A 10,741-nucleotide genomic window follows, 5' to 3' on the forward strand; every position below is an offset into this window, starting at 1 on the left:
GTTGTCTACGCTGTTGAATTATCCGAGTAGCTAGAGTCACTGAATTAGATTTCCAGTGTTCAGCTTCCTCCCCTACTTTAACAAGTGCCATGTTTGCCTTCTCCAAGTCATCTCTATCCAATCTATGTGTGTGTGTGTGAGTTCTTTACATTGCTCTTCTAATTCTAAAACTTTTTTAGTGAATCTACATCTCTGTCTAATTCCTGAATTGCTTCAAAGAACAGCCATCCGGCTGCCCCCACCCCTTCCTTCACCTTTTTTCCCTTATCATCCAATTTTAACCCCTCGAAAGCTCTAGCTAGGCTATCAGGGTCTGCCTTAGGACTTTCCTGCAAGGGTTTTGGAGAAGGAGGAGGTGAAACTTGACTCAATACCTTAGCAACAGGATCCCACTTCCCAAATAATGCTGTCAAAGTAGCATCAACGCTCAACTTATCTGGGGTGCCTAATGCGGCATCCTTCTTACCTATGCCTAGGTGTTTTAAAGGAAAAAACATTGGTTGTTGTTGTGACATTTCCACTGTAAACCCCAGATCCTGCCGACTACGCCAAGTGTACTAGTCCGTTACTTCAAAATCTGAGGTTAATACAGGAATAGAAATGACACAAGACACCAAGGCTCAAACTTATTAATTTATTAAGCAAAACTTTTCTGAATGTACAGTAAAGCTAATACTAAATAAACAGAAAGACTAATAAATCATGTACTTACAAGCATATGCATAAACAAAATCATCTTTGCCACTGATAGGGAAACTTCAAATCCTATCCAGTGCAGCTATCTGTTCAGTCAAGGCAAGGCCGACACTGGCGAAATGTCTCTAAGCTCAGTTCAGGCTGGTGCTGTGATCAAATCCGGATGCTGATGATGATTTTCATCTTAGCCTTTGAGCTTTTATAGTCTTTTTTGAGTTGACAGAATATTGTAGAAAGATCTGACATTACAGGCTCATCATGAGTTGATGGAATATTTTAGAAAATTACAGATCATTTCCTAAGTTGTAAACAAGTCTCGTAATGTCTGGTCTTGTGCCCTACTTCCCTTTTTCAAAGAACAGTTAGCTCACAATCTTGTGATATAGTTCCTCTTTGAAATCCCCACATTCTGGTAAACATCTTTTAAGATGATAAACAACTTATAGCTTAACAAAAGTTCAGTAATACCAGTAATCAGTGAGCAAGGCCTTGTACATCTTGCCAAGCCTTTTATGTTGGGCTTACCAAAAGAAGACTAAAAGAACGTATGTACAATCATATTTATGATATCCGTAAGAATAACGAATTGAATGCCCTGGCTAGACACATCAACTTAAATCCTACACATGAATTTAAGTTTAGGGTCTTGCAAGTACTGAGAATGAACATTAGAATGGGGGACAACATTAATCATCTAGCGAAACTAGAACTAGAGTGGATATTTAGATCTGGGGCACATAGGGAACCTGGAATTAACAACTATATCTCTTTAAAACCTATCTTGGAACAGAGATAATGTACTCAGGTTAATTTGGGCATGTGTAAACCACTAGAAAATCTGTTTAGTATTAGCTTTCATTTATCTGTTTCATATGAGATAATAGATTTATTTATGACATTACAACATTATTAGTATTTATGCATCAAGATTATGTATGGAATTTGTATTATAGTTTCGTAAGATATTGAGCTTTCAGGGCATATACTATTTCCTAAGCGAATATGCCACTAGTAGATTGATCTTGATGTTATATACACCTTTATTTATTTCAGTATGGTAACAATGAATCCTGTAAGTTTAGGCAGTTAGGGTTATGAAATATACTAGAACTGAATATGTGACAGTATTATTTCATTTTACTTATATGGCAGCTTTATTTATTTATCTGGCATTCTATTGAAATAAACAAAACATTCTCCCCTTTGAGATGTGATTTATAAATCGTAGTTTTAGTTTTACGATGGGCAACTTATTACCTGTTGCTTGGTTTATAATTATAGAAACTGACATTGATATCATTGACAGATTTATATTTATATATTTTCATGTTTTCACTTTTTACACATTCTTGGAACGGTATTGAGATATCATGAGTTTTGGTGTCATGTTGTTATGCTTTACTGCACTTGAATTTTTACTGATATTCGTCACACACGTTTTATTGTGTACTTGTGCTCTTAATGTTAATTGTATTGTTTACAATTAATTACCTTAGTTCAAAAAAAAATTTTTTGACAAAAAAATTTTTGTGGTAGAATTTGAGATATTGCATTGGCATATGTTGGACCATTAAGGTGCGTTATTGATTAGTGAGATTAGCGACTTGTGAATAAATAATAAAATAAAAAATTTTATAATCAGGTCATAAGAAATTATATTTTTAGATATCTGTATATACTTTGATTATATATGTTTTGTACACATATATACTTTTATATTTTAATATTAGTTAGTCATATACAGTTTTTATAACTATTTTTTACCATCAGTGCATAGTTTTATTCATTAGTGATATTCTAGGATTATTCCAAGTTGACTCATTATTTAGATATATATTGCATATTATAATATTATAATTACATATACTATAGATAGTTTCTTACATGTTTACCTCTTAACCACTTATAGTGTTTATGTTTACATATTTAGAAGTGTAGTGATTAATTTTAGATATATTTTTATAAATTCATGTTTTCGATACTTGACAGTCAGTCATATACAGAAGACATTCTGAATTATAAGCTGCCAGTATTCATGATTTTTCTTTTTATACTGTTATGGTTCGTTTTATCTTGGCTCTCCATGTATTGATGCATTGTGAATCAACGTGATGTTTCAAGAGTGAAACGAACGTTGGTTTAGACAAGCAAGCTAACATGATACTTATTAATGTGCAGAAGAACATATAGACAGTTTTGTCGGAAATTTGAATGTTAAAAGTCATCTCTTTTTTCACAAGAATCTTATTATATTAACAACTGATGGTTCCTATGAACTGTATTTTGGATTGTTCTCATGCACTTTGCCATAGAACGAATGGATTGAATAAACATATATTAATTTTGTTCTTAGCTGAGATAGCAAAATGTAGATGCACAGTGCTATGCAATGTTATGTATTGGTTTGATGCAACTTTATAACATGATTAGGGCCATTTGCAAATTGATGAACCAATTACCAATTTAGTTTAATTAGTTGAATTAGTGTATGTTATTTATTGGTTGTTACTTGTTATATAAGAAATGCTTTTTTATTGTTTAAATAGATGTGATGAAGCGTGCACAGCGCACGCGAAAGCGCTTATCTTTATCATCTTATTTTATGTGTCGTTTGGAATAAAGCTAGAATTTTATCCTTACTTCTCGTGGTGTATCCTTGCAGTTTTATTTTCCATCATATTGTATTGTTACAATATTAGCAGCATATAGTGATGTAGAGGCATATCAAGAACTAGCAATAATCAATCTAGCAATAATTAAACATACACATTGATATGTGGCTCGAGGCATAGCAAAAACTGGTAGGCTGTGTGGATCCGTCACAATGGCGGGATGAGCTACATTAATGATGTATTACATACTCTTCTTCTGATTATATTTTATTATAGCCACATTAAGGTTAAAGACAGGATTCTGCATACTGACAACAACACACTATCCACTGGAATTTCATTTTCTCCTATGGCAGGATGAATGGCTCTACCCCTGTACACGAAGAATGGCATTGGAGTTTACTGGATTATGAAATGCAATGGTTATGAGTGTGGGCTGATTTGGGTTATGTTTAGGATTTGTGATTGGGTTCCCTATAATTACTATTTTATTTTTTTATTTTCATTTTGAATTTGTTAACTGGGGTAGAACGATCAGGGGTAAACAGACTAGACATATGATATTACATACACAGTTAATGACAAAATACAATATATACATGTAGACAAACAGAGTAGCTATCAGAGTTAGCTTGAGGATATAAAGGCAACAGATGCAGGACAGTGCAATGAAGAATTGCAACAAAAAAGCAGATTCAGAGCACGCTATACAGAGTGATTTATGGTGGGAAGAGGTTACATTATATGACCAAAGAGAGAGAGAGACAGAGAAAGACAGATAGATAGCAGTTGCAGTTTCCTTAAGTCTTGTAATATACTTTAAATTCTGATCAGAAAATAGGGCAGGAGGAATTAATTATATTGATGTTCATGATTATTTACAGATAATAAAAGCTTTTAACTCATGTTCATGCATTATTTGTCATACTTTAGAATAACAGACTCCTTGCAGTACAAGCCTGCTTTGTCCATGGAAAGGGAAGGCCTCTGTCTTGGCACTGGATAATGTACTCAGTAAGTTGAATAAGGAATGAAGAGTTGACTGGACATCCAGGAAGATATACCTCTTAAGTGTATCTCATTATGAGAATATTCTTTATTTTGAGTCTTAAAAAGTCCATGTTCCTCATTATTCCACTTTGAAAGTGTCTCACACATTGTGTTAAGCATTTTTTAACTAGTATCCATGGTAAATAATACTGAATAATATCAAACAAAATAATGTTTTGCAAGTAAAAAATTAACACATTTTAACCATCCTAGTTGAAATTGCTAGTAAGTGGTTAGTAGGTATTCCACATTTAGCCCATTTGTTACACATTATGAGAGGTAATGTTTCAAATTTTGGAGATGGATGGTTGAGAGCTATGCATAAAGACTGGAAGTTTTGTTCAGATGGACTGAGGTAGGTCAGTATAATTTGAGGGGTAAAGTGACCGTTAGTAAATGCGTAGGGGTGGGATCTCGTCCTGGTTGCACAGTCTGTGCTAGATAGGGGGATGGCAAAGCAGAATGGATGTATGCAATTATATTTTTATTAGCACTTTGTTAAAAGAAGAAAACTATTTCTTTTTTGTGCTTTTATAGTTGCCTAGCAATAATAGTTTATACATTATATTATTCTTAGAAAGATTTGATGTCTATTAACACCAAAAATATTGATATGAAAAGATATTACTTGTGATTAGTATTGTTTATTTTGCTCTGTTATGTAATAGGGTGATAGGATGGAATGGATATGGCCACAACATTTAATTATCTTAACAGGCCAAGTGTCATTTGCCTGTTTGATGAACACAGGAAGTATAATAAGTAAGGAAAGGACTACGTTGGTACAAGCTGCCTCCCTTTTTAGAGGGATACTTTTATTTTCATTGAATGACAATAACATTTAAGACCATGTGTGGAAAATAAGACATTTTCTGGTAAAATTTGTTATACCTTAGAAGACTAAGGAAACTGACAAAAATCAGAATATATTTGTTTATCATGTATTATATCATGACTGCCCATGAACATTCAAAAATGTGCATGCTGATTGGTTAGCCCAACCAGAATGCCTGTTGTAAACTCCAGCATATATCAATAGAAAAAAGTCCAGTCATCTGGATTTTCTACTATTAGTATATGCTATGGTTCCGGTCAAGAAGTATGAAATCTGAAATCTGGACAGTTAAGAGGTACGAGAGAGATAAGGCAGAAATAAAAGGAAAAGCAGGTACATTATGCAAAACTAAAGAAACATATCTGATTTTCCTTTTTCCTTGTATTTCTGCACAATCTCTCTGGTACCTCTGAACTACTTGGATTTCAAACTTTAAAAAAAAAAAAGTAAAGAAGCAACAGAGATCTTCCTTTTTCCATTGCTTCCTTTACAAACCATTGATGTACTGTGTAAGTATGGGAATGTAAGTCCCACATACATGCAGAGTACATCAAAAAAGCAGCAGGATTTCTAATGAAAGTGGAAGAATACTATGGAGCCATTACACAAAGACATTATTTAAGAAAAGTAAGCAATTTTATTCTTAAATAATGTCATTGTATAATAGCAATAACCGACTCCGTGGTTGTGCTATACTGACATTTACCCACTGTTGGCTTTATTTAATCACTCGGGCTTCATCCTCGTGATTAAACCACACCAACCATGGGTAAATCTTCAATATACCACACCAACATCGTCTGTTACTGCTTAACTATACCAGTCCCAGTCGTCGGTTATTGCTATATAACACCACTGTTATTAGGGTGATATGAAAATTAGTATGTCATATCTCAAGATATTTGTTTGAAAATTAGTATGTCATCTATTAAAATGGTTTTGTCATAAGTGAGTCAATTCAGTCTATGTTTAAAGGAGAAGAGAAAATAGAAATTAGACTGGGTTGAATAGCTACATTTATTAAATATGATGATGTGTTTCAAGATATAAAGGTAATTTGCAAAAATTAATGCAAGAAAAATTAATACATCACCCTATACACATTCATCACTCATCCCTTCTATCAAGACACATTTCATGCTTCATATATAGTACAGTACAAATGCAATGATAAAATTGCCAAAAAGAGCTACTGCAATCCATAGTAACCCTGCCTGAAACACAACTAGGTTATAGGACATGATCAGCCTGGGGGTGCTGTGTACCAAACTGCTTATGCACGTGTGAAAATGGCATCTCCACTGCAGTGGACTTATTTACGTATGTATCCATTTACTTATTGTTATCCCAGTAAGCCCACTGGACACAAATTCCCTTTTCAGACACAACTTGGAAGCACTGCCATGTTAAGTGATTTTCTCAGATTCATCAATTAGGCAAATTGAGGCAGAAGGAATAAAATCCCAGACAACAGATATAGCAGCTAAAATAAGCGTTGTATTTTATAACTCCTTCCTAAAAATGTGATACTGATGAGGTAGCTTAGACGAATGATAAAGACCGTGTGACATTTTAAAAAAAAGGCATTGTTTTATTAAGTAAAATCATACACTTACAATAGTAAAAGCAGCAATTCGTTAAAAAAGCAGTTAATATATAACATAAATCCTATGATACATTTGTAACACTCAACATGTGCTCTCTAAATGCATAACTTATCCTCTACCCCTATCATCTATTTTGTATCTCTTTTATCGCATTTGTGATATTTTTATTCTTTGTTGTATAGTACACTACCTCACCTTTTCTCTACATTTAATGCAAATGGTGTAAAACAAATTCATTTATTTTATAACTTAATATTACGGCAAACTTTCTTATAAACCATACAACATGTTAAAATTAACTTTTCAAATCCATCACACTAACCCTGAAATAATCTCAACATTTTTTTTTCTCACAATTGTATTTGAGAGGATCTTCAGCCCTCATTTTCCTCGAAACAAAATATTTAATGAAGGACTGTAAACAACCTGGTTAATTGTTTACAGTTCTCCTTTTCCTACATCTTCCTACAGAAGATACATCTCTCAGCTCTCCAGATTTTCACAAACTGTCCAGATTTTTGCAAAATGTCTAGATTTTTACCTCATATTTGGTCTGTTCCTCTTGAAATTTATGGTTTTATGGTTAATCACTGAGGATTGAAGTCACTAAATAATGACATATATGTGTGTTTTAGATTTTAAACCCTTCAGAAATTGCATGCCAACATAAATCCTGTTATTTTAGCATCTTTCTAAGTTTATAAAAACAATATTTAAAATCTGCTCCTATTTTTGTCCCACCCCCCATTATTTTAGGCTTTGTCCACATTTCTCACGTTAAGAGGTTGAGAGGTGTGCAAAAAATTCCTTTCTGCAATGCATTCAGTCTTGTAGTGCTTCTGGGAAGTGCAACATGTCTTTACTACTTTGTTGCGTCTGTAATGGGGAGTAGGGCAAAACTTCACAAACAATATCTAAAATGATGCAGGGTACAGCATTATCAACTTCATTCACATAGTTATACCTAAACACTGAAACAATGTTTGTATTACATTAGGAAACAATTTAAAGGAAATACTGTTAAAATATTTAAAAATAAAGTTCTACCAATATGAATTTATTTATATTTTATAGTACTATAATAACAGTAAAATATGAAATTCAGCACTAACTGTAATAAGGTATCTAAAAGAAAAAGCAAAGTGCAGGTGAACATGCATTATCAAAACGTAAACCTATCAAGTTACTTGGCAGATTAGATAATATCAAGTATGTCCTTACTAGGAAAAGCAAATTTAAAGGTAAACCATTAGCTATGATGAGATCAGAAGGAAACTGAAAGGTTAAACATGGAAATAATCTAAAGCAAAATTATCACAACTCAGTTGAAAATAAATGCTGTTGTAAATACAACCATGACCACAAATTAAGTGAGCATCAAAAGTCAAAGAGCAGACTCCAGCAAATCTATAATTCAGGGTGAAAATTAGGCAAAAAAATAAACGTGAAAAGTAATTTCCAGGATTCTGCAATATAATTGTTTGCTGATTCAAACCAGATACGGTTAGGACTGACTCAATGAATCCTGTTATGCCAACAGCGCTCCTCTGTCAGGAAATGCCATTCGAGTATCTATATCTAAGGCCAAAGATAAACAAGAAATAGGAAGTAAACCAAACACATTTTAGTTTGAATACTGATGCAACATGCACATTTATGAAACTACCACTTTAGCTAAGGTTTAATGTAAGAATTGTCTAGTTCAAGTTTTGAAGACAGAACATCCACCCATGCTTCAAGAGCCCCACGTTACATCAAATGATAATCCAGGAGGGCTATCAGGAATGAAAAATAATGAACAGCCCATGCGCAGCTCTTCTTTTCTGGGGAATTTATAAATTCACCATCTCCAAATATTCTTACCATGAATGCAAGAAGCTAAAGAACTTATAAATATTACAGATTTCTGCATACACATACCAGAGTAAAACATTTTAAGAAATGGCTCAGAAAACATAATTTCAGGATGCCTGCATCATATACATATAACGCTAGTCACTAAAACATTCTACAACTGTGATGTAGTTATCTGATTACTCAAGATGAAAAATTACACACACACACCTTAAGAAAATTAACAAGAATAAACAGATTGAACAATAGTATCACACAAGTCCATTCGTCATCACCATAAGTCAATTCAAATAAATTAAGTTTCACTAGAATTTCAATGGGTAAATGGAAATTTTAGTAATCACTTTATTCAGCTACCTCATCTACCTAAATCTATCTGTTAAGAGTTTGAACCAGTACCACACATGTAAATTTACGTTTAAGTGCAGGGTGCCTTGCAGTGTCACCCCAGCTATTTTCCTAATCTTTTTTTCCTCTTTTGTTTTCTCATTCTTGTCACTTGTCCAGTCAGGATAAAACAGACAACCATTTGTGGGTTCTGTTCAAGCAGCTTTATTATGTACAAACACATCAGGATTGAGGCTTAATAACTTTAACTTAGGTAAACTTATAAACAAACTAGTTATTACACTCCTACATGCTCACTCTCTGGTTGCACCTCAAAATGGCAATGAAGCTAGCTCATGCTTGCTAGTTATATGCACGTGCTACCTTTGTAAACACTTCTTAAAGGTACAACATACACACACTATTCTACAATTCTCTTCTTTCCTTACCTAAATTCTGCTACTTAACTTTGTCTGCTGTGTTAAAGCAAGTGTCACTCTTGGATGAATCTTCTCGTTGGTATTATACTTATCTAGACTTTGTCAATGCCACATCTTTAATCTCGTGTGTTACATGTCTTTCTGTTTCCTTGCCATAATCCTTTGACACGTATTATTCAGTAGGTTCATGTATTAATTTCTCTTTTTCACCTTTTCTATATGTTTATTTTTCATATTTCTGGATAATGCTTTCATTTTTGTATTTATTTATGTATTTTTTTTTACCAAGGCAAGGGCAATGTCTTATTTGGATAAGTACACTCTACAACACTGATGTACTCATGCAGTTGCTCCCTCCCCCATTATATCTCATCTTCACATGGTGCACAGTGTGTGGCATTTATACATTTAATAGGAACCAGACAGAGGTTGTTATGGAAAATATTTCAAAATCATGCAGCATTGCTACGGAGGAAAGTGATGAGATCATACCTTTCAACTGTCCAGATTTTCACAGAATGACCAGAATTTTGTCTCATATTTTTGTCTGTTCCGCTTAAAATTTGTGGTTTTCTGGATTTTTATGGCAAATCAGTGAGGACTGACTTCACTAAATAATAACAGGTGTTTGAGTTTCAGACTTCATATCCTTTAAAATGCATGGTAACACAAGACCTTTTATTCTAGCAACTTTCTATGTTTAAAATAGCAATAATTAAAAAAATGTCCCTATTTTGGGGCTTTGTCCAGACTTTGTGTTCTACAAAGTTGACCGCTATGGATGAGATACTTTCCTTTGTGGCCAATTATAGAACAAACAGCTATGCAATGGCAGATTTCAAATAAAACAAAAAAAAATCAGTACTTTTTCTGCACGCTCAAAAAGTTTGTAAAGCAGTAGGTCTTGCATCAAGATGTATTTATAAGAAAAACAATAAAAATATTCTTCATCCATATACAGCAAGACCTGGTAATAATTAATGCAAAAAGGAATATCTACATGTAAAAGTTAAAATAGTGCCAATATATTAAGGTAGAGAAATGATTCGCAGAACCAAAAAACTTCACATTTGCAGCTAATAGTTCACACCATTTATGGTGTTCCAAATTTGACATTGGATTTCATTTACCCTCACAATACAGCTAACAGAGTTAAAATAAAAATGTATTTCATGTTCCTTCTGCAAAGCTGGAAGTATTTAATACTGCAAAGTACATGATTAATGGGGATGCTCAATGTTCTCACAGGCCTATAAGAATACAGCAAAACAGGTCCTTAAACAATCCTAAGAGGGGAAAACAGATGTACTACACAAAAAA

The sequence above is a fragment of the Protopterus annectens genome, chromosome 9.part0 (genome assembly GCF_019279795.1).
Source record: "Protopterus annectens isolate FY-2018-M chromosome 9.part0, PAN1.0, whole genome shotgun sequence".
NCBI classification, from domain to species: Eukaryota; Metazoa; Chordata; order Ceratodontiformes; family Protopteridae; genus Protopterus; species Protopterus annectens.